Below are 25,741 nucleotides of genomic sequence, written 5' to 3' on the forward strand. Positions count from 1 at the left end.
GTCTGACAAGCAATATCAAAAGTCAAGTCATCCGTCGTCAATAACTGTCTTCTGATTGTACCATTTTTCATCCCACAAACAAAACGGTCCTGTAATGCTCGGTTTTGAAAGTTTCCAAAATTACAGTGAATAGATAGCTTTTTTAATGCTACAATGTTCTCACTGATAACTTCATCAGTCTTTTGATTTCATATACTGAAACGATAGCTTTCAGCAATTTCTAACGGTTTGGGGTTGTAGTGCTGCTCCGGCTTCGTTAAAATCTCTTTAAGCGTTGTGTCCTTTGGCTCGTCAGGCACAAGCAGATAAGCAGATTTAACAGCGTTTCATAAAATTCCGGACCCGCTTCAGATAAGAAAATCACTCTCTTACATTCCAACACAGCCCGGTTCTGATTAGCATTCTCTGGAACTTTGATTATATTATTTGCAGTGAAATACATTTCTAGCCGGCCCACATACGCCTTAAACCTTTCCTGGTCACGTTTACATTCACCTAAATGTCCTATTATTGTTATGGATGCCGCCGTTTTGTCTCTGCAGTGCAGACAGAGTGCTTGTTTTTTTTACCTTGGATTTTGTAGCTATTTCCAAAGACAGAGAAGCTCCCTGTCATGTATTCAACCAGCATTGTAACCCATGTATAATCTGACCTAAGTTGTACACTGTGAGAACAATGACCACTAGGTGGTGAACTTGTGGGAGACACTCCTAACCTGGACCTTCAGGTATAAAAGGGGAAGCTTCACCCACTTCCATCACTTGAGTGCTAAGGAATAAAGGACAGGTCACAGACTGACCTTCTCTCAAGCATGGGCCTCGTGTGCATTTATACTGTATAGTAAGGACGTATCAATGGTGCCGAGAAACTGGGATTTAAACCACCCGAGCATGGCCACTAGCAGAACAGACGAGAGGTACTGTGTTAAGGAATGGTTGGGACAGAGATTCAACATTGTTAAAGCAGCACACAGTTCTCCAGGCAGACAAGGGCAATCGGGCATGCCCCAACATGTAGTCAAACCCAGAGGGGGAGTTCGACAGAGACAATGGCAAGCTGAACGGCGATTCACGCCATTGCAAGGGACAATGTGGCCAGTAATGGGGCCATCAACACCTGTTAATGGCGCACTCAAGGACAATCACAGGGGCAGTCAGGGACGATCGACTGGCAAGGGACGTTTTGTTTCCAACAACAGCTCATGTTGGAGGCGTGGAGGCACACACTCAGCCGGAGTTTGCAGAGATGAGCAAAATACCTGCAGAAATTACAGAATGAACGCTGGGGGAAATCGCTGGAAGCTGAAGTTCAGCGATTCACATGGAGCACGTATACAGTTCATACACCAGGACGCCACCGATAATGATGAAAGTGCTCCTCAATGGCATCTCAGTATCAATGGAGCTAGACACAGGGGCCAGCCAGTCCCTGATGGGTATCAAACAGTTCGAAAAGTTGTGGGCGTCCAAGGCTAGGAGGCCAAAATTATCGGCGATTGATGCACAGCTACGGACATACACAAAGGAGATCATTCTGGTGTTAGGCAGCGCCACGGTAGTCGTGACCCACAAAGATTCGGAGAACAGGTTGCCACTCTGGGTTGTCCCAGGGAATGGTCCCACACTACTGGGGAGGAGAAGGCTTGTTCTCATCAACCGGAAATGGGGCGATGTCAATGCAATTTCCTCTGTGGAGCGAGTATCATGCTCACAGATCCTGGACAAATTTGACTCATTATTTCAACCCGGCATCGGCACTTTCATGGGGGCCAAGGTAGTGATTCACATAAACCCGGACACCAGGCCAGTACACCACAAGGCCGGAGCGGTGCCATACGTGATGCGGGAAAAGATAGAAGGTGAATTGGACCGCCTGCTGAGGGAAGGCATCATCTCGCCAGTCGAATTCAGTGACTGGACAAGCCTGATTGTGCCAGTGCTCAAGGCGGATGGGTCGGTCAGGATATGTGGCGATTAGGCCAACATCAATCGGGTGTCACTCCAAGACCAGTACCCGCTACCAAGAGCGGAGGATCTCTTTGCGACCCTATCTGGTGGCAAACTTTTTTCAAAATTGGAACTGACCTCAGCTTACATGACCCAGGAGCTGGTGAGTGAGTCGAAGAAGCTGACCACCATCACGACACACAAGGGGTTGTTTGAGTACAACAGATGTCCGCTTGGGATTCGCTCAGCCGCCGCGATCTTCCAACGAAATATGGAAAGCCTCCTCAAGTCGATTCCATGGACGGTGGTTTTTCAGGACAACATCCTCATCACGGGTTACGATACTGAAGAACACCTCCACAACCTGGAGGAGGTGCTACGCAGACTGGACCGGGTAGGGCTGCGACTGGAAAAGGCGAAGTGCATCTTCCTAGCTCCAGAGGTAGAATTTCTGGGGATGAGGGGAGCAGCAGACAGGATCAGCCCTACTGCGTCCAAGACAGAAGCGATCCAGAGAGCACCCAGACCCCACAACACGACGGAGCTGCATTCGTTCCTGGGGCTCCTGAACTATTTTGGTAACTTTCTTCCCAAATTGAGCACGCTGCTGGATCCGCTACACATTGCTCCTATGCAAAGGTCGCGAATGGGTCTGGGGGGACAGCCAGGAAAGGGCTTTTAATAGAGCACGCAATTTGTTATGTTCTGATAGAGATTTCAAGCTCTGCAGCCTGGCTGCAGTTTTGAGAAAACACAGACCACATTGCATTAAGTCATCAATCAACTTGACATTTTAGGACCTTTGATAGCGAGCCAATTAAAAGTTAACAGACTATCAATTGAGCCAATAAGGTCAAAGAAGGCGCGTTCTTTTCTGTAAACTGAGCCAGATATAAGTACAGCCATTTTGGCGATGTGGTCTCAGAAGGACAAAGGCCTGGCTTAAAGCCAGAAGCTTGTTGCTGCTGCCAGAATAAAATTACATTAAAACTACAACCGGAGTTCGCATTTCATTGAAAATTAAGAGATCTAACATGTTCCAACAATCTGTTAGCGCTATATGACCCATGTAAGAAACTTGTGTTAACGTGCGATGTGTTGTCCGATGGTGTCGGGTGTGTGTTGCAGCATGTCAATGCCAAAGGTCAGTTACAGCCGGTAGCTTATGCCTCCAGAAGTCTGTCCCAGGCAGAAGGGGGCTACGGGATGTTAGAAAAGGAGGCGCTCGCATGTGTATATGTGGTAAAGAAAATGCACCAGTACCTGTTTGGCAGGAAATTTGAGCTGGAGACAGATCACAAACCCCTAACGTCCCTTTTGGCTGACAACAAGGCCATAAATGCAAACGCATCGGCCCGCATACAGAGGTGGGCACTCACGTTAGCCGCCTATGACTATACAATTCGGCACAGACCGGGCACCGAAAACGGCGCCGATGCACTCAGCAGGCTCCCACTAGTCACCACTGAGGGGGCTACTGAGCATGCTGCTGAGATGGTCATGACTGTTGAAGCTTTCGGAAGCGAAGGCTCACCCGCGACAGCCCGTCAGATTAAAGTCTGGACAAATAGAGACCCGCTATTGTCTCGAGTCAAGAAATGTGTCCTGAATGGGGAATGGGTAGCCACGTACAGGGCATGCCCTGAGGAATTTAAACCATTTCACAACGCAGGGATGAACTCTCGATTCAGGCCGATTGCCTACTGTGGGGAAACCGTGTAGTCATGCCGCAGATGGGCAGAGAGGTGTTCATCAGAGAACTCCACAATGAGCACCCGGGCATTGTCATGATGAAGGCAATTGCCAGGTCACACGTTTGCTGGCCAGGGATAGACGCAGATCTGGAACTTTGTATTCGCAGGTACAACATGTGTACCCAGCTGGGTAATGCGCCTAGGGAGCCCCCCTTAGCCCCTAGTCGTAGCCCGCCAAGCCTTGGTCACGCATCCATGTGGACTATGCAGGTCCTTTCATGGGAAAAATGTTTTTGGTTGTCGTAGACTAGAGGAGATTAATGCAATAGTTAGGAAGGACATTAGCTTGGATGATGTGGAATCTATATGGGTAGAGCTGCAGAACACCAAAGGGCAAAAAACGTTAGTGGGAGTTGCGTACAGACCTCCAAACAGTAGTAGTGATGTTGGGGAGGACATCAAACAAGATATTAGGGGTGCATGCAAAAAAGGTGCAGCAGTTATAATGGGTGACTTTAATATGCACATAGATTGGGCTAGCCAAACTGGAAGCAATACGGTGGAGGAGGATTTCCTGGAGTGCATAAGGGATGGTTTTCTAAACCAATATGTCGAGGAACCAACTAGTGGGAGAGGCCATCTTAGACTGGGTGTTGTGTAATGAGAGAGGATTAATTAGCAATCTCATTGTGCGAGGCCCCTTGGGGAAGAGTGACCATAATATGTTGGAATTCTGCATTAGGATGGAGAATGAAACAGTTAATTCAGAGACCGTGGTCCAGAACTTAAAGAAGGGTAACTTTGAAGGTATGAGGCGTGAATTGGCTAGGATAGATTGGCGAATGATACTTAAGGGGTTGACTGTTGATGGGCAATGGCAGACATTTAGAGACCGCATGGATGAACTACAACAATTGTACATTCCTGTCTGGCGTAAAAATAAAAAAGGGAAGGTGACTCAACCGTGGCTATCAAGGGAAATCAGGGATAGTATTAAAGCCAAGGAAGTGGCATACAAATTGGCCAGAAATAGCAGCGAACCCTGGGAATGCAAGGGCGCGATGTATTGATGTAAATGACCCTGTTTTTGTCCTCAACTACGCTGCAGGGCCAAATTGGCTCGCAGGCACTGTGATTGCCAAAGAGGGAAATAGGATTCTGGCAGTTAAGCTTACCAATGGACAAATCTGCCGCAAACACGTGGATCAAACAAAAAGGAGGTTCAGCAACCCCATAGAAGAAGCAGAGGAAGAACATGATGTAGAGTTCATTCCACCACAGGTGTCCGAACACCAGAACCAAAGGGAGGAGAGCCCAGTCACTGTGGGCAGTTTGGATAGGACTGAGGCACCGCAAACAGCAGACACTCAGGCCAGCGCCCAACAACCGGAGCCCCAACTCAGGTGCTCTACAAGGGAGCGTAAACCACCAGAGAGACTCAACCTGTGATCCCAATAACACTTTGGGGGGGGAGGTGATGTCATGTATTCAACCAGCATTGTAACCCATGTATAATCTGACCTAAGTTGTACACTGTGAGAACAATGACCACTAGGTGGTGAACTTGTGGGAGACACTCCTAACCTGGACCTTTAAATATAAAAGTGGAAGCTCCACCCACTTCCTTCACTTGAGTGCTAAGGAATAAAGCACAGGTCACAGACTGGCCTTCTCTCAAGCATGGGCCTCGTGTGCATTTATACTGTATAGTAAGGCCATATCACTCCCAAAGTCTCTCTTTCGGCTGGCTGAATCCTTCACCAACAAAATTTCAGCTTTATATCATCCGAAAAATCCCATCCTCATCGCCAAATTGATATATTCACATAGCACAGCACACACAGCTTTCTATAATGGCAGACAGCATCTCAGAAGTTCCGGAAACTTCTGGTCAGCTGACTCTATTATTCATCTTTAGTTGCAGTAACACAATACGTCCACAGGATGGTTACAGGCATTCCAGAGCACAAAAGTGCAGGCGAAAATCCAGGAATCATTAAAGAAACAATTAGCTGAAGCAATGGGGGTATGTTGAATGTATAGGTTTGTGCTGGATTAATAAATTAAGATGGGCGAAATGGCCTTTTTGACATGTAATATCTTGTGATCTAGGATGCTTGCTGACATGTGACAACCGATATTACTAAGGGACTAGCAGAATTAGACTTGGACAAGTTTTCAGTTTAGATTTACATGGTGTTCAGTAATGTTGGTTAATTTTTACAGGAATGATCTGGCATTGGGTGGCGAGTGGCAGGTAAGCTGGTAAAAAAATGGCATCGGGGCCGGGGGATTGTGGGCGACGAGAATCGGTGATGTTTTATGACCATTGGGAGAGGAAATGGTTAAAGTAATCTGAATTGCTGAGTCGGTGAGGCCAGCAACGAGGTTGGGGCCCAACCATACCTCAGCAAAAGGGAGCCCAAGAGTGCCATCTTAAAAGCCCAGAAAATATTCACCATGGGCCAGCAACGCGGTCAGGGCCCAGGAGAGGTTCACTAAGGCCAGCAGCGAGGCCGGGTCCCAAGAAAGGTATGGCATGGGCCAGCAGCGAGGTCGGAACATGAGACCAGCAGGAAGGTCGGGACCCAAGTCCAGCAGGGAGGTCGGGACATGAGACCAGCAGGGAGGTCGGGACCCAAGACCAGCAGGGAGATCGGGACACGAGATCAGCAGGGAGGTCGGGACCCAAGACCAGCAGGGAGGTCGGGACCCAAGACCAGCAGGGAGGTCGGGACACGAGACCAGCAGCGAGGTTGGGACCCGAGACCAGCAGTGAGCTTAGGACCCGAGACCAGCAGGGAGGTTGGGACACAAGACCAGCAGGGAGGTCGGGACACGAGACCAGCAGGGAGGTTGGGACACAAGACCAGCAGGGAGGTCTAGACCCGAGGCCAGAATACACGTGGTCACCAATGACCAAAGCGTGAGCGGCTGGAGAGAGAGCGAAAAAGTGCATGGGGAGCAGCATGCTGGAGCTGGAGCCGGGGGGCCAGGGTTCAGTGTCAGTATTCGATGGACAAATACACAAGCTGCTCCAAGATTAATGCGCTCACCTACATTGCTATCTCTGAAAACCAGGGAGAGAGGACCCGAGGGAGGGAGGGAGGGGGACAACAGGAATATGTGCAACAGAACCTGATCTCCAATAGTCTTGGATCCTCTTGCCACTGGACTAAGACCTTGCTCTGTCAAGTCCGTGTGGTAGCTGGTGTGTAACGGCCACCCCAGAGTAAAATAATTCAGGCATCGTTCACCCTTTAAAATGATGTTCGAGATCTGGCCATCATTGGCCCATCAGTCATCTTAAAACTCATTTTAGTGTAGAAGCAAGTCATTCTCAACCCTGGGGGACAGCCTAAGAAGAGAATCTGGCACAACCCATTGTACAGAATTTTATTATTTAGGCAGTAGTCCAGGAAAATTAGACAATGGACAAATTGCTAGGAAATGAGTCACTCTCTGACACCTTCATGTAACTATTCGGAGTGTATGAAGGGCACTCCTCTATGCAAGAGGGAGGAGGAACTAGCAGGACCAAGCACCCTCATAGTAGACCAGATCTCAGAGTACCATCAATGATGGACATGGAAAAATCCTTGCTTGGCAGGAGAAAATATGTTGACAACTGCAGTGGAGTCCTAAAAAGGGGACCGGGGGTGCGGGGGGTGCGGTGAGGGAAGTGGGAGACCTGGAATATCCATCTTTCAAACTGAATTAAAAATAATTGCCTAGTACTGTAGATTGAAACCAGATAGACTAGATCTTTCTGTGATCTGTCAGAAGCCTCAAAGCACTAAGACAATTCATTTGCCACACAGAGTAAGAATGTTCTCCAGAGAGAATAGTGAATATTTAGGACTGATTAGAAGGTGATGATTACATTAAGATCTATAGAACAGATAAAGCAAAAGCACTTTATAATCATTATCTAAACCCCAGGATTATAATACAATTGTGCAACTCATTATATGGCCTGTGGACCATTGAGGCCCACCATTTCCTCACCTAAGGCCCAAAGCAGACTCACTGCATCATGTATCCGTGGTTTTCAATGCTGAGCCAGTCAACATTGAGAGGTATGTAAAAAAGCAAATTATTATTTAATGGAGAGAAACTACAAAATGCTGCAGTACAGCGGGACCTGGGGATCCTTGTGCATGAAACACAAAAGGTTAGTATGCAGGTACAGCAAGTGATCAGGAAGGCAAATGAAATGTTGGCCTTTATTGCAAAGGGGGATGGAGTATAAAAGCAGAGAAGTCCTGCTACAACTGTACAGGGTATTGGTGAGGCCACACCTAGAGTACTGCATACAGTTTTGGTCTCCGTATTTAAGGAAGCATATACTTGCATTGGAGGCTCTTCAGAGAAGGTTCACTAGGTTGATTCCGCAGATGAGGGAGTTGACTTATGAAGAACGGATGAGCAGGTTGGGCCTATACTCATTGGAAGAATGAGAGCTGATCTTATTGGAACATATAAGATACTGAGGGGGCTCGACAAAGTAGATGCAGAGAGGATGCTTCCACTCGTGGGGGAATCTAGCACTAGTGGGCTTAGTTTAATAATAAGGGGTCGCCCATTTAGAACTGAAATTAGGAGAATTTCTTCTCTAAGAGAGTCGTAAGTCAGTGGCATTCTCTGCCCCAGAGAGCTGTGAAGGCTCAGCCATTGAACATATTTAAGGCGGAGATAGACAGATTTTTGAGCGGTAAGGGAGTGAACGGTTATGGGGAGCGAGCAGGGAAGTGGAGCTGAGCCCAAGATCAGATCAGCCATGATCTTATTAAATAGTGGAGCAGGCTCGAGGGGCCAAATGGCCTACTCCTGCTCCTATTTCTTATGTTCTTATGTTCTTATGTGAGTGTGTGAGAGAGAGAAAAGAGGAAATAATTTAAACGTTTAAAAAACCATGGGCCCAACATTGCCCAAGTCCTTTTTTCGGCACACTGACCTGAAGCACGCCGACTTTGCGCGCAGGGAAGGGCGCCAAAAAAAGGGGTCTCATCCTGGCCGCTCTTCGGAGTCCGTGGAGTCGTGGTGTGGCATGGAGACTGAAGAGGGGGCGGAGCAACAGGCCAGCGCACAAAGCACTGCCGGCACCTGCGTGCATGGTCAGTGAGAGCTGCGAGCATGCTCCTTCCCTCCCAGCGCGTCCTGTGGGCTGTGAGCAGGTCCCGATGCTCGCAACCCCAATCCCTGGCTGATGGGATGCCCGATCTCGCCGCATCCTATCCCTGGCTGAGTGGACTCCCGCACCGGTCGGCCGGCCCGCTGACTTGCCGGGCAGGTAACGACTTTGCTTTTATTTTTTATTTAGTGGCTGTGTTTGAAACGTTTGATTGGGGGGGGGGGGGGGGAAGGAGGAGGAGAGTTTTTGGGGGAAGGCGGGGAGGAGAGTTTTTGGGGTGGGGAGGAGAAGAGTTTTTGAGAGGGGGGGAGGAGAGTTTTTTTTGGGGGGGGAAGGAGGAGGAGATTTTGGGGGGCAGGAGGAGGAGATTTTTGCGGGGGGAGGAAGAGGAGCTTTTGCGGGGCGGGGGAAGAGGAGGAAACTTTTAGTGGGGGGAGGAGGAGAGGAGAGTTTTGGTGCCTTTCCCGGGCGGACTTTAAAGATAAGGTAGGATTTACGACTTTTTAAATTGTATTTTAATGGTTTCAGCTTTTCCTTAATGTTTGCTGCTTGGTTGTTGAGGTCCTCTCCAGTTCCCTCCCCTCTCCTATCCCTGCCCTAATGTCTGCCGAATGTGCGCTGCTGTTTCTTAACTGCCCACAAGGTTTTTCAGAGCTGACCACATAAGTTGACCTAAGTGGATTTGGAGTACGTTTTTGCTGGCCAAAGTGGCATAAATAGCCAAAACTGTCATAAGTGCCTGGGAACGCCCCGTTTTGAAATAAAAACTGACCTAAAAAAAAAATCGTACTTAACTGACTTACTCTGGAGCAAATTTTGGGGGGAAAATGGCATTTTCTAACTTACGCCAGAAAAAGCAACTTACTACAAAAAAATTGATGCAAGTCATGGCCAATGTTGGGCCCTAAGTGAGTAGTGTCCCTCAGCAATCACTGCTCCTGCCAAAATGTTATTGAGAACCCCTGCTATACAGGCTTCAGATCATTTCCACTGTCATTTTTCATAATATATACCATTGGATCTCACATGGTGTTGCTCGTGGTTAGTCTGGATCTGAAGCAAGGTATGATGTTTAGCCTATCCTGTCCCTTTAAGATCACTGACCAGGCACTGCCCATCGGATCCCAGGTAAATGTAGTTGAATGTACATTCTGAGGTTAATTATCAGTCAGTTACTTGCTCATACATTTCAGGTTCAATATCAGAAGGATTCAGAATGAAGTGCCTGCTTATTCTTCTCAACACAATGAGGTCATTGGCTACCCCAGAATTTCTGCCAGAATCAATCTGATAGGCCCAGTGGGATCTTTACCTGTTGAGAGCAGAGTTCTGTCCAATTTTGGGCATAATGATGGTCACAGTATAGAGGTGGTCTCTCTGCTTCCTGAACTGAAACAAAAAAAATTGTGATGTTTTTCTGGTAGTGGTAGCTCTGAAAAGATCAAGTAAAAACATTAATGAATGTACTTAACACCACGAAGAAAGGTTTACAGGTAAATGTAAACAATTATTCTGAAATATGTAATTTCCTAATGCTATTATAATGTTAGAGACCTTAGGCCTCAAATCCCAGCAGGGTGGGAGGGTAGCAGAAGGAAGCACTGAGTGTAGAAGATCTAAATAACATTTTTTGAAGAGTAGGGTTGTTCCTGGTGCCCTGGCAAACATTTCTCCCTCAGCCGATACAGCCAAAAACGGCCTATCCTGTCTTTCATTCACCTTGCTGTGTGAAAATGTATCTAAATAACATCTGTAAAAAGAATTACAAGAAGTAATCCATTGTTTTTGTGACAGGCTAAATATATGGTACAGCACGATAGAACTACTTTAGGTCATAGAGGCCACAAAAGTCTAAGGGAGAAAAATTGGAAGCTTTAGCACCAGCCGCTACCGCCATGAAGTGATGAAAAGACAGCGGCCGGCGCTCTTCCGTCAGCTGGTGGTGGATCCATCAGCCATTTTGGAGTTACCGGTAATGCTGCCGGTAAACACTAGTGCCAGGGACATTTAAATGACAGAGATTGTGACGTCAGTGAGTGTGCAACGCTCACTTGATGCCTGATCTCCAACATTGGATTTAGCCATTGTACTTACTGTCAGGGATGGCTAGACTGACATATGAGGAGAGACTGGATCAACTGGGCCTTTATTCACTGGAGTTTAGAGGGATGAGAAGGGATCTCATAGAAACGTATAAAATTCTGATGGGAATAGAAACATAGAAACATAGAAAATAGGTGCAGGAGTAGGCCATTCGGCCCTTCTAGCCTGCACCGCCATTCAATGAGTTCATGGCTGAACATTCAACTTCAGTACCCCATTCCTGCTTTCTCGCCATACCCCTTGATCCCCCTAGTAGTAAGGACCTCATCTAACTCCTTTTTGAATATATTTAGTGAATTGGCCTCAACAACTTTCTGTGGTAGAGAATTCCACAGGTTCACCACTCTCTGGGTGAAGAAGTTCCTCCGCATCTCGGTCCTAAATGGCTTACACCTTATCCTTAGACTGTGACCTCTGGTTCTGGACTTCCCCAACATTGGGAACATTCTTCCTGCATCTAAACTGTCTAACCCCGTCAGAATTTTATATGTTTCTATGAGGTCCCCTCTCATTCTTCTGAACTCCAGTGAATACAAGCCCAGTTGATCCAGTCTTTCTTGATAGGTAAGTCCCACCATCCCGAGAATTAGTCTGGTGAACCTTCGCTGCACTCCCTCAATAGCAAGAATGTCCTTCCTCAGGTTAGGAGACCAAAACTGTACACAATACTCCAGGTGTGGCCTCACCAAGGCCCTGTACAACTGTAGCAACACCTCCCTGCCCCTGTACTCAAATCCCCTTGCTATGAAGGCCAACATGCCATTTGCTTTCTTAACCGCCTGCTGCACCTGCATGCCAACCTTCAATGACTGATGTACCATGACACCCAGGTCTCTTTGCACCTCCCCTTTTCCTAATCTGTCACCATTCAGATAATAGTCTGTCTCTCTGTTTTTACCACCAAAGTGGATAACCTCACATTTATCCACATTATACTTCATCTGCCATGCATTTGCCCACTCACCTAACCTATCCAAGTCGCTCTGCAGCCTCACAGCATCCTCCTCGCAGCTCACACTGCCACCCAACTTAGTGTCATCCGCAAATTTGGAGATACTACATTTAATCCCCTCATCTAAATCATTAATGTACAGTGTAAACAGCTGGGGCCCCAGCACAGAACCTTGCGGTACCCCACTAGTCACTGCCTGCCATTCTGAAAAGTACCCATTTACTCCTACTCTTTGCTTCCTGTCTGACAACCAGTTCTCAATCCATGTCAGTACACTACCCCCAATCCCATGTGCTCTAACTTTGCACATCAATCTCTTGTGTGGGACCTTGTCGAAAGCCTTCTGAAAGTCCAAATATACCACATCAACTGGTTCTCCCTTATCCACTCTACTGGAAACATCCTCAAAAAATTCCAGAAGATTTGTCAAGCATGATTTACCTTTCACAAATCCATGCTGACTTGGACCTATCATGTCACCTCTTTCCAAATGCACTGCTATGACATCCTTAATAATTGATTCCATCATTTTACCCACTACTGAGGTCAGGCTGACCGGTCTATAATTCCCTGTTTTCTCTCTCCCTCCTTTTTTAAAAAGTGGGGTTACATTGGCTACCCTCCACTCCATAGGAACTGATCCAGAGTCAATGGAATGTTGGAAAATGACTGTCAACGCATCCACTATTTCCAAGGCCACCTCCTTTAGTACTCTGGGATGCAGTCCATCAGGCCCTGGGGATTTATCGGCCTTCAATCCCATCAATTTCCCCAACACAATTTCCCGGCTAATAAGGATTTCCCTCAGTTCCTCCTCCTTACTAGACCCCCCGACCCCTTTTATAACCGGAAGGTTGTTCGTGTCCTCCTTCGTGAATACCGAACCAAAGTACTTGTTCAATTGGTCCGCCATTTCTTTGTTCCCCGTTATGACTTCCCCTGATTCTGACTGCAGAGGACCTACGTTAGATGCGGGAAGAATGTTCCCGATGTTGGGGAAGTCAGAACCAGGGGACATAGTCTTAGGATAAGGGGTAGGCCATTGAGATGAGGAAAAACGTCTTCACTCAGAGAGCTGTTAACTTGTGGAATTCCCTGCCGCAGAGAGTTGTTGATGCCAGTTCATTGGATATATTCACGAGGGAGTTAGATATGGCCTTTATGGCTAAAGAGATCAAGGGGTATGGAGAGAAAGCAGGAAAGGGGTACTGAGAGAATGATCAGCCATGATCTTATTGAATGGCGGTGCAAGTTCGAAGGGCCGAATGGCCTACTCCTGCACCTATTTTCTATGTTTCTATGTCAGCACAGAACAACAACAGGGAGAGCTGTCATCTACCAGCAGAAAGCAGGCAGCAGCAGCAATATTTAAAGGCATCATTCCCAATCAGTTGCACGTGACATGGTTCAGCAGTTTCAGTGGTTATTCACTACTTCCTGCAACTGAAACAGCTTTCTTTAGTTATTTCAAGGCTTTTTGGTAACAGGGAGTGGTTTTTCAAGTGCAAATGACCCTCATTTTTTGTTAACGGCTTCTGCTCACAACACTTATTAACAGTTATGGATCTGTACTGGCAGTCAACCTCGCTCTCCAGGATCTATGGCAGAGGGAATGGAAACCTGCGTGCAGACTAAGGAGGAGGAGAGCCATGAAGGTTCTCCCACCTACGGTCTTCCAACAGCACTTCTCCTACCTTCAATTAAATGAGGAGCAGTGTCTTAAGAGGCCATTCTTCAGCAAGGAGGTAGTCATAGAACTCTGCCACCTCCTGCAACCAGATCTGCAGCCTGAGAGCAGGATGAACATTTTTGGGCCACAAAAAGTGTACAACGCCTCCCTTCGCGCTGCGTCCCAAGATGCAGGACCCAGATGCCAAAACTTCCTTACCAAAGTGCAAACTATTCCCTGCCGGTGACTTTCCCACCCCGCCCTGCAGAAAATCCTAAAATCCAGCCCTCAGACTCTCGTTTTGGACTTAAGAATACCAATCTCAAACTCAATGTGAAATTATATCATATTATGAGCACTCTTCCTCAGAGGATCCTTTACTATGAAATTACTAATTAGCCCTGTCTCATTGCACAAAATTAGATCTAAAGTAACCTGTTTCCTGGTTGGTTCCATGATGTATTGTTCTAGGAAACTGTCTCGAATGCATTCCATGAACTCGTTTTCCAGACTCCCCTTGTGAATTTGCTTTTCCCAATTTATATGAAGATTAAAGTTCCCCAATGATTATTGCATTACCTTTGTTACAATCTTGACATTGCCAGAGAGGCTTTCTGGAAGCCTTACCATTGCACCAATCATTTCTGTAGGCATGCCCATCAGCCATCTGAAGGCCTCCTCATCGAGGTCATCAGCTGAGTCCTGTGCAGCAGAACTCATGCTTGAACTCATCCTCCCGAGTAACCCTTTCCCCCTGGCCTTGGCTGCAGCCCATTCGTGCCTGGTGCCTCACCATGTGCAGATCCCACTTCTACACTAATCTCTAAAATTCACTTAGTTTCTGAGCTGGTGTATGCGAGTGACAGATGCAGTGTTGTGGTGTCTTTTTTCTCCGCTTCTCCCCCTTCATTCTCAGCGGTGCCCTTGAGGACAAGCTACTTCATTGCTTGTTGATTATCTGAAAGCAGAAAGGCAGAAGAGTTGGGTTATGGTGATGGTAGTGGGAGCAGGGGTTGGGGTGGGGAGCCATATAGCATGAGTAGCTTGAAAATGAGAGAAGATTGTGGGCTGAGGGATAAGTTAGATGTGAGAAGAAGGATTAGGAATGATCATACCATTGTTGTCCCCAATGGCTTGAAGTGGCACCAATGATCTCAAGCACTCATTTCTCAACCAGATTGGCGGCGTACGTCTTCCATTTGCCGTCCGCCGACCTTTGAGGGACCTTCTTCGTGAATATCCCGCCCAAAGTACCATCCGCTACCTCGCTGGTCATCGGCGACACTTTGGGTGGCACTTGGGTGGGCGGAGGCCTTGCTGAAAATCGGCCCCTGAGTCTTAACATGGCCATTTTCTTAGCTATATCCAATTTTTCGCCCTAAACCTTCCAGAGTTGTTTGAACACTTGAAAACTGTTTAACTGTACCAATCACTTGCAGTGCAGTGTTAAAATGCCATCTTCAATTATAGAAAGGGTTAAAATCAAATTACAAAATTCATAATGTCGGTAGAGTATAGGGTTTCCATAATATCTTGGTTGAGTGATAGCACTCTCAACTGTGAACCAGAACACTGTTGGCTCGTCCCATTCTAGAGACTGGCACACTTAATCTAGGCGGCTAGTTTAGTATAGTACTGATGGAATGCTGTACTGTTGGAGGTGTTGTCCTTTGGACGATGTGTTAAACCAATGTTCTATCTGCCCTCTCAAGTGGATATAAAAGAACCCTTGAAGAAGTATAGGGAAGATCTCCCAATATCTTGGCAAACATCTATTGCTCAACCAACAAAACTTAAAGTTTATTTGGTCTTTTATCTCATTGCTATTTATGGCACCTTGTGTACAAATTAGCTGCCTACATAACAACACTGACTACACTTCAAAAGTACTTAATTGACTATCAAGCATTTTGGAATGTCCTGAAGTTATGAAAGATGGTATATAATTGCAAATTATTTTTTATTTTAACCATTTGGAATATCAACACTGACCCTCCTTAGGCTGCAATGATTCTGGTGTTGCATTGCTTTGTAAAATTCATCATCACGTACTTCAATTATTTCCAGTCTCAGCTTTACATTACAATTTGTTAGGAGATATTGCAATAAGATTTAAGCAAATGTAAATGTTCTTATTCCATAAACAATTTCCTTCAAATGGGTTTTATACTGTCAACTTTCTTATTTCAGAATTATTGCAAAGTCTTATTGTGCTGTCACTAATTTATATATATGTTTAGTGTAATAGTGAAAAGAATTAATCAGGAAAAAAGTAATTTAGCAAAGTTAAAATCTTAAGCAAGAAGGCTGAGAGAAAGGCTTAATGTGTTCATGGAGGAATAGCTGAGTCCCACATTTCAGCAATTAGGTTGAAATTAAGAACAACGGTCCTCACAAGGGGCTAGGACTAAGGTCAGAGAATTCTCTGAGGAGATAACACTCCTGAGAGCACAGACAAGACAAATGTAGACAGCTCACAGAAATAATAAGCTGAGGCAGCTATTTTCGAGTCACACGAGATAGCAGAAAACAAAGCCTCTTTGAAATGAGAATAGCCAGATGCACTTGTCAAGGACACCAGTCTAAGCATTAAAACCTCGGAACGAAGTTCACAGAAATGTAACACGTAACCTGTTGGGGCCGCACAGCCAAAGTGGCTGTAACTGAATGTACCAATGAAATCATTAGAGATTGAGTGTACCAATGAAATTACTGCAACTGTATTAACCAATGAAATTACTGTAACTGCATTAACCAATGTATTAGTAGTAGGTGGGCGGGGACTGGTGGCAAATAACCAATGGAACACTTCCCCGCATAGTTTCATTATTTTGACTGTATTTTGAATGTATAAAATGTAAAAGCACAGGCTGTTCCACGAGACTGGTAAGGATAGCATCCAGTATCGGTACTGATGCAACCAGATCTCCCTTGATTAATCAGGTTTTAATAGATAATTCTTTTCTCTATATACGGACCTTGTGTCAAGTGTTATAGTTTTAATACTCCACAACATTTTGGCATAATTGACAGGATACAATGGGTAGCCGATAAACGGGCATATACGGATCTATCACGAGTGAGTATATTTAAACTACCGCTCATAATTCGATGTGAGCTGTTATGGGATGCGTCTATTGCACAGGGTATCTGAATCTGTGAAAGGTCTGTTATGGTGTAAAAGACTTGGTGAATTAGGAAGTCACTATAGACACTATCATAAGGTATCGATGTGACTGTTGCCTCTAACTTCAAGGGGAACCGGGTAGAGGGACAATCAGTATTTTAGAATACAGATAAATTGATAAGGGTATCGATGGGATTGCAGGCTCTAGGGTTAGGGGAAACTGATTAGAGGGACAATCAATACCTAAGAATACAGTTTAAATCGATAAAAAGTCGGTGAGACCGTAGACGCCGGGTTTAAGTGAAACCAAGTAGAGGGACGGTCACTATCTGAGAATACAGTGAAACCGATATAAGGCTAGACGTACCAAAACTGAGTATGGCGTGTAAAGATATGCTGGACTGGCGGGCCGCACTGCTCCCTTAGTAGATATTTTTCAGACGACCATAAAAATATTTGACAGTGACTATGTTAAGTGACGGATGGGATCCAAAAATAGAGCCTGCCAAACAAAAAGAATTAATAAGCTTTGTTGAATGAAAAGTGCTTGTGTGATTTTTGACTGCAGAATATTTGAGATGGGAATTAATGAATTTTTAATTTGTCTGAAAGCCTGTTTAAAAAAATGGGGTAGATGTTTGTTTGTTTTAGCTCCACCCACTTTTTCAGACAGAGGGTTGAAAGTTTTTAACCCTTTGTAGTGTTGTCCTAGATGTGGGAAGTTTTAAGAAACTGTGAACCTAGAATTGAATTACATTTTAAGTTAGAAACGCAGGTGTGGATTCATTTTGATGATAAGTTACAGAGCTAGGAAATGCACAATGGCTAGGTTTGTTTAACAAAAGATAAAAAATGCGTGGTCCCGTTTATTTTTTTTTAAAATTCCGACACGCTCACTTACTTGTCAAAAGAAAACAAGTAATCATTGATTACATTGGGTTGAAAGACAATAAATTTAGTGAGATAAAGAATGGAGAAGAGAAATTGTAATGGCTTTAAAAAAAAGCCTGCGTAGGCCTCTTGAAACTACGGGCTGTGGAAGTTATGCTCCCCATTTTCCTTTGTGTAAAACCTTATGTTAAATGACGTGAAAGCTTCGAGCTCAGTAAAAAGAGTTTTAAATAAAAGATTGACAGTAAAATATTTGAATTGGGATTTTGAGATATTTCAGGTGATTGTCCTTGATAAACATTTTGGTTGTATTGGCAAATCTTGGGTTTGGAAACCTTTTTAACAAAAGTACACATCTGTGTAACTCTACAGGGAACATTAAGACGGATTGCAAAAGTTTCTATAGATATGTAAAGAGAAAAAGGTTAGTAAAGACAAACGTAGGTCCCCTGCAGTCAGAATCAGGGGAAGACATAATAGGAAACAAAGAAATGGCAGACCAATTGAACAAGTACTTTGGTTCGGTATTCACTAAGGAGGACACAAACAACCTTCTGGATATAAAAGGGATCAGAGGGTCTAGTAAGGAGGAGGAACTGAGGGAAATCCTGATTAGTCGGGAAATTGTGTTGGGGAAATTGATGGAATTGAAGGCCGATAAATCCCCAGGGCCTGATGGACTGCATCCCAGAGTACTTAAGGAGGTGGCCTTGGAAATAGCGGATGCATTGACAGTCATTTTCCAACATTCCATTGACTCTGGATCAGTTCCTATCGAGTGGAGGGTAGCCAATATAACCCCACTTTTTAAAAAAGGAGGGAGAGAGAAAACAGGGAATTGTAGACCGGTCAGCCTGACATCAGTAGTGGTAAAATGATGGAATCAATTATTAAGGATGTCATAGCAGTGCATTTGGAAAGAGGTGACATGATAGGTCCAAGTCAGCATAGATTTGAGAAAGGGAAATCATGCTTGACAAATCTTCTGGAATTTTTTGAGGATGTTTCCAGTAGAGTGGACAAGGGAGAACCAGTTGATGTGGTATATTTGGACTTTCAGAAGGCTTTCGACAAGGTCCCACACAAGAGATTAATGTGCAAAGTTAAAGCACATGGGATTGGGGGTAGTGTGCTGACATGGATTGAGAACTGGTTGTCAGACAGGAAGCAAAGAGTAGGAGTAAATGGGTACTTTTCAGAATGGCAGGCAGTGACTAGTGGGGTACCGCAAGTTTCTGTGCTGGGACCTCAGCTGTTTACACTGTACATTAATGATTTAGACGAGGGGATTAAATGTAGTATCTCCAAATTTGCGGACGACACTAAGTTGGGTGGCAGTGTGAGCTGCGAGGAGGATGCTATGAGGCTGCAGAGTGACTTGGATAGGTTAGGTGAGTGGGCAAATGCATGGTAGATGAAGTATAATATGGATAAATGTGAGGTTATCCACTTTGGTGGTAAAAACAGAGAGACAGACTATTATCTGAATGGTGACAGATTAGGAAAAGGAGAGGTGCAACGAGACCTGGGTGTCACTGAAGGTTGGCATGCAGGTACAACAGGCGGTTAAGAAAGCAAATGGCATGTTGGCCTTCATAGCGAGGGGATTTGAGTACAGGGGCAGGGAGGTGTTGCTACAGTTGTACAGGGCCTTGGTGAGGCCACACCTGGAGTATTGTGTACAGTTTTGGTCTCCTAACTTGAGGAAGGACATTCTTGCTATTGAGGGAGTGCAGCGAATGTTCACCAGACTGATTCCTGGGATGGTGGGACTGACCTATCAAGAAAGACTGGATCAACTGGGCTTGTATTCACTGGAGTTCAGAAGAATGAGAGGGGACCTCATAGAAACGTTTAAAATTCTGACGGGTTTAGACAGGTTAGATGCAGGAAGAATGTTCCCAATGTTGGGGAAGTCCAAAACCAGGGGTCACAATCTAAGGATAAGGGGTAAGCCATTTAGGACCGAGATGAGGAGAAACCTCTTCACCCAGAGAGTGGTGAACCTGTGGAATTCTCTACCACAGAAAGTTGTTGAGGCCAATTCACTAAATATATTCAAAAAGGAGTTCGATGAAGTCCTTACTACTAGGGGGATCAAGGGGTATGGCGAGAAAGCAGGAAGGGGGTACTGAAGTTGCATGTTCAGCCATGAACTCATTGAATGGCGGTGCAGGCTAGAAGGGCTGAATGGCCTACTCTTGCACCTGTTTTTCTATATTTCTATGTTTCTACCTTAGCTACTACATCAGAAGCTGAAGCTGAAAAAGATGTAATTTATGAGGTACGGTATCACAAAATATATCTTGAAGTTACAGAGCAAATGATTTCCACTTATGCTATTCCTACTTGGATTGGAGTTTTTAATGTTCAGCTTCTAAAACAGAAGTTAGGCACATAATTATAAAACAAGTACTTTTCATTCTGTGAGCTGTGAATCACTTAGAAACTATAAGATAAATGAGAATTCCAATATTAAAAAAAAACAGTATTACCATATACGACATTCTGTAATCCAAAAATAAATACAAATACTACAAAAGGGGAGCAGAAATTAGGATGGGAACAATGACGAGTTAATTTTGTTGTGAAAGTTTCAATTACCACTGGTTAAGAAAAGGCACAACAAAATACCGAGATACCATTTAAATTAAAATGTCAAATCTGATCTCTTTTAAAAAGAAAGAATGGAAAAGAAAGGGAGGAATACTAGGTGCGGATTTGGTATAGAGGAATGACGGAAGGGTGCTGGCCCCGTCTCGTATATGAAAAATGCTCATGGACCTGCATCACAGCATCAACCATGCTGGGCGCGGGGCCATGATAAACAGCACCTCGCGAGATGATGGTGGCCAGGTATGGTACATTGCAAAGTATTGTCAGCGATGTATCATATGTGCACAGTACAACCCAGGAAGGGCCATGAAAATGAAAATGTCCCACCAACCGCGGCCCCAGGGGCCATGGGAAAACATACAGATAGATTTCATGGGGCCACTCTCAAATTCTCGAGGACGAAAGCATTGTTTGGCAATTATAGATTTGTTTACTCGGTGGGTGGAAGCCTTCACAACTCGGAATTGCACAGCCACCACAGTAGCATGGATCCTAGCAGAAGAGGTAATTCCCCGTTGGGGGATACCCACCCAAATTGACTCGGATCAAGGAACTCATTTCACGGGTCAAGTAATGAAAGAAACTTGTAGAATATTCGATATTAAGCAGAAGTTTCACATCCCATATCACCCCCAGAGTTCAGAGATGGTAGAGAGAATGAATCGGACCCTTAAATCCCATCTTGAGCTAGGCAATACAGGAAACAGAAAAGGCATGGACTGAACTCCTACTGACAATATTAATGAGGCTGCCTGCCACACCAAACAGAACCATGGGATTAACCCCGTATGAATTAATGACCGGACGCGCAATGAGGTTACCAGAAGGAATAGTGACAGGAGGAGCTGACTTAGGCCCCCTACGAGACAGAATCAGAAAGTATGTGATGGAATTGAGTGAGCAGTTGAAAGGTATGCGATGGGAGGTCCGAGAAAGGCAGAAGGAGGAAGTCGAAGATGATGGGACAAATACCTCAGCTTTAATCACCGAGTGGGGGCTAAGGTAATGGTTAAGGAAGTGGCAGATAAACCAGGATTTGCACCTAGGTGGATCGGACCATATGAGGTGGTAATCAGTGGTGACACAAGTGCATAATAAAATGGATCTGGAAAAGGGCACATGCCCGGAGAAACAGTGCAAACAATTGGAGAAACGGTGCAAACAATCCAGTTGAAATAGAAATGATAAGAATTTAACACCTGGGACGCCAGGCTGTAATCTCTCAACAGAAAAAGAATGTGGCTCGTTGCAAAGATTCTGACAGGTGCCTTAATCCTCACTAGCATGGGAGAAGCTACCAGGACACTAACACGGGGACAGCCGACTGAGGAACAGCAAGGCGTGTATTACCTGGATTCGGGTGACGTTGTGGGTGTGAGACCGGAAAGCTGACGGTGGCGGTTGATACAACAATAAACTTAAACTACAGCGTCGGAATACTGTACCTAAACAGTGGACAGAGGGCTTGAAAAGCCCATGGACTTGGGGTAGTACGGAATTAACAATTTGGGTAAATGAGACCGCGGTATGTCAGGTAGACTGGGGGTGGGAGGGAGGGGACACAAAAACTATGCGCTCAGACGGAAGGGGTGAAGATAAGATGCGTGCCACAGGCGATTGAATTCTCAGGAGTACCTCAGCCAGGACAGGAGAAGCAAAAGTTGTGCCCGCCCTCCAAATGCACAAATGGGACCAGTGGTGAGTGGTGCTGGGAGGTTGCTCCCTGAGGTATACACACCACCACTGCCCACCAACTACCACGGCCCTTGTTACTACTGCACCCCATCGGAACCCCTGGAATGCTCATATATGACCAGGGGTGCTCCAGGAGTGCTAGTAATCAAACAAACAAAAGACAGAATCCACTTCTGGGTGCGACAGCGGGTGATAACAGTATTTTTAAACCTGACTGATATAACTGTCCCCAGTTTCTGTGAGCCCAGAACAGTTGCACTATATAAGATTCTGACATTACAAGACTTGCAGGGGCCAGAGTCTAACACCATGAAACTTGTGGTGACCCGAGAGACGAGGAGAAAAAGGGGGCATATTAGAAATGGCAGGCGTGGGTTATGCGGCCGGGGTCATAGAAACATAGAAAATAGGTGCAGGAGTAGGCCATTCAGCCCTTCGAGCCTGCACCACCATTCAATAAGATCATGGCTGATCATTCACCTCAGTAACCCTTTCCTGCTTTCTCTCCATACTCCTTGATCCCTTTAGCCATAAGGCCTTATCTAACTCCCTCTTGAATATATCCAATGAACTGGTATCAACAACTCTGTGCGGCAGGGAATTCCACAGGTTAATAACTCTCTTAGTAAAGAAGTTTCTCCTCATCTCAGTCCTAAATGGCTTACCCCTTATCCTTAGACTATGTCCCCTGGTTCTGGACTTCCCCAACTTCGGGAACATTCTTCTTGCATCTAACCTGTCCAGTCCCGTCAGAATGTTATATGTTTCTTTGAGATCCCCTCTCATCTTGCTAAACTCCAGTGAATACAGGCCCAGTCGATCCAGTCTCTTCTCATATGTCAGTCCAGCCATCCTGGGAATCAGTCTGGTGAACCTTTGCTGCACTCCATCAATAGCAAGAACGTCCTTCTTCAGATTAGGAGACCAAAACTGAACACAATATTCCAGGTGTGGCCTCACCAAGGCCCAGTACAACTGCAGTAAGACCTCCCTGCTCCTATACTCAAAACCCCAAGCTATGAAGGCCAGCATACCATTTGCCTTCTTCACCGCCTGCTGTACCTGCATGCCAACTCTCAATGACTGATGTACCATGACACCCAAGTCTCGTTGCACCTCCCCTTTTCCTAATATGTCACCATTCAGATAATATTATGCCTTCCTGTTTTTGCCACCAAAGTGGATAACCTCACATTTATCCACATTATACTGCATCTGCCATGCATTTGCCCACTCACCTAACCTGTCCAAGTCACCCTGCAGCCTTTTAGTGTCCTCCTCACAGCCCACACCGCCACCCAGCTTAGTGTCATCTGCAAACTTGGAGATATTACACTCCATTCTCTCATCCAAATTATTAATGTATATTGTAAAGAGCTGGGGTCCCAGCACTGAGCCCTATGGCACTCCACTAGTCATTACCTGCCATTCAGCAAAGGACCCATTTATCCCGACTCTCTGCTTCCTGTCTGCCAACCAGTTCTCTATCCACGTCAGTACATTACCCCCAATACCATGTGCTGTAATTTGCTCACCAATCTCTTGTTAAAAGCCTTTTGAAAGTCCAAATACACCACATCCACTGGTTCTCCCATGTCCACTCTACCAGTTACATCCTCAAAAAATTCTAGATGATTTGTCAAGCATGATTTCCCTTTCATAAATCCATGCTGACTTGGACCGATCCCATCACTGCTTTCCAAAGGGGCTGCTATTTCATCTTTAATAATTGATTCCAACATTTTTCCCACTACTGATGTCAGACTAACCGATCTATAATTACTCATTTTCTCTCTCCCTCCTTTCTTAAAAAGTGGTGCTACATTAGCTCCCCTCCAGTCCATAGAAACCGACCCAGAGTCGATAGACTGTTGGAAAATGATCACCAATGCATCCACTATTTCTAGGGCTACTTCCTTAAGCACTCTGGGATGCAGACTATCAGACCCCTGGGATTTATTGGCCTTCAATCCCATCAATTTCCCTAACACAATTTCCCGCCTAATAAGGATTTCCTTCAGTTCCTCCTTCTCACTAGACCCCCGGTCCCCTAGTATTTCTGGAAGGTTATTCGTGTCTTCCTTCGTGAAGACAGAACCAAAGTATTTGTTTAACTGGTCCACTAGTTCTTTGTTCCCCATTATAAATTCACCTGAGTCTGACTGCAAGGGACCTACGTTTGTTTTCACTAATCTTTTTCTCTTCACATATCTATAGAAGCTTTTGCAGTCAGTTTTTATGTTGCCAGCAAGCTTCCTCTCATACTTCATTTTCCCCTCCTAATTAAGCTCTTTGTCCTCCTCTATCGTATTACAAAATTCTCCCAATCCTCAGGTTTGCTGCTTTTTCTGACCAATTTAAATGCCTCTTCCTTGGATTTAACACTATCCTTAATTTCTCTTGTTAGCCACGGTTGAGCCACCTTCCCCATTTTATTTTTACTCCCAACAATTAACACAGTAGACCTTCAGGCAATACGTTACAGAACAAGTCAGTACTTCATCCCGTATCTTAAAGGGGCTGCTATAAAAAGGAGATAATAACAACCAGCTACGGGCCCAATTTGGGGATGGGACCAAAAGAGAAATACTGCAAGTAGCCCACACTTTAAGAGACCATGCAAAGAGCATTAACCTGCTGAACAACCAAACTGCGAAGGCAACTGCGGCCGGTGTGTGTGCGGGGTATGGAGCATGGATGCTGGCCTCAGTGGAACATAATTTGGAACAGTTACAGAACGGGGAGGTCCCGGACTGTATAATCAACAACGTTTTTAAAACTTGGACTCTGGATAAAAATCCCATTCAAGCCTGTCAGATTCGCCACGCATGGGTCCCTGAGAATAGATGCGTCACTGGCCACCAGAATATAATAGGGTTCGTAGTAAGCATTCCCCAATATAGACTTACTGTCCTGTTAAGTCCTGACTTTAATGTACTGACTTACATGAGACACATGCTAAAGTCAAGGACACTCAGGACCTGCACCTTTAATTCCAGCTCTCCAGTGCTGCACTTGCCTGAGACCTCCCTTTATATACTACAGTGGGACAGGTATGGAGTGTCTCCTGCAAGTGCACCCCTGGTGGTAAGGTATACTTATTGTTACAGGTCATATCCAGTTACAGTCATGTAGAGCATGGTAAGAGACAGTTATATACAGTAATGTGAGATACATGACATCACCCTCCCCCAAGATCTTATTGCCTTTATAGATTCAGTCTCTCAGGTGGTCTGCGTTCTCGCGTGGAGCGTCTTAGTTGTGGTTCAGTTGTTTGCCTTGGTGCCTGTTTTTCGTTCAGTGTGATTGCTGGTACCTCGCCTGGGCTGTCTGTTTCGTTCAGTGTGATTGCTGGTATCTCACCTGGGCTGTCTGTTGAGACTGCCTTTTCCTCAGGTTGTTCCACCTGTCTGCCCACCAGGTGTGGCGTGAGTTCCACATTGTAGTCTGCCTCTGGTTCTTCAGTGTTATCAGTGAATCTACTTTTTACTTGGTCTACATGCCTCCGGCAGGTTTGGCCACTGTCCATTTGTACAACCAGTAGCCTGTTTCCCTCTTTATCTGTTACTGTCCCTGCAAGCCATTTGGGACCCCGACCATAGATTAGTACATACACTTTGTCCCCTATCTCATTCCACCTCCCCCTCGAATTTCGGTCATGGTTCTCAGTTAGCTTTCGATGCTTAGCCTTAACAATTTCATGCATGTCTGGGAGGATTAACGAGAGCCTGGTCTTTAAGGTTCGTTTCATCAATAGTTGCGCGGGGGGATCCCCAGTCAACTGAGGCGGACGAGATCTGTATGCCAGCCGCAGTCGCGACAGGCGGCTCTGCAGCATGGGACCTTGGATTCTGAGCATGCCTTGTTTAATGATCTGCACTGCTCGCTCCACCCGGCCGTTGGAGGCCGGCTTG

Source organism: Pristiophorus japonicus, chromosome 2 (genome assembly GCF_044704955.1).
Source record: "Pristiophorus japonicus isolate sPriJap1 chromosome 2, sPriJap1.hap1, whole genome shotgun sequence".
Taxonomy (NCBI): domain Eukaryota; kingdom Metazoa; phylum Chordata; class Chondrichthyes; family Pristiophoridae; genus Pristiophorus; species Pristiophorus japonicus.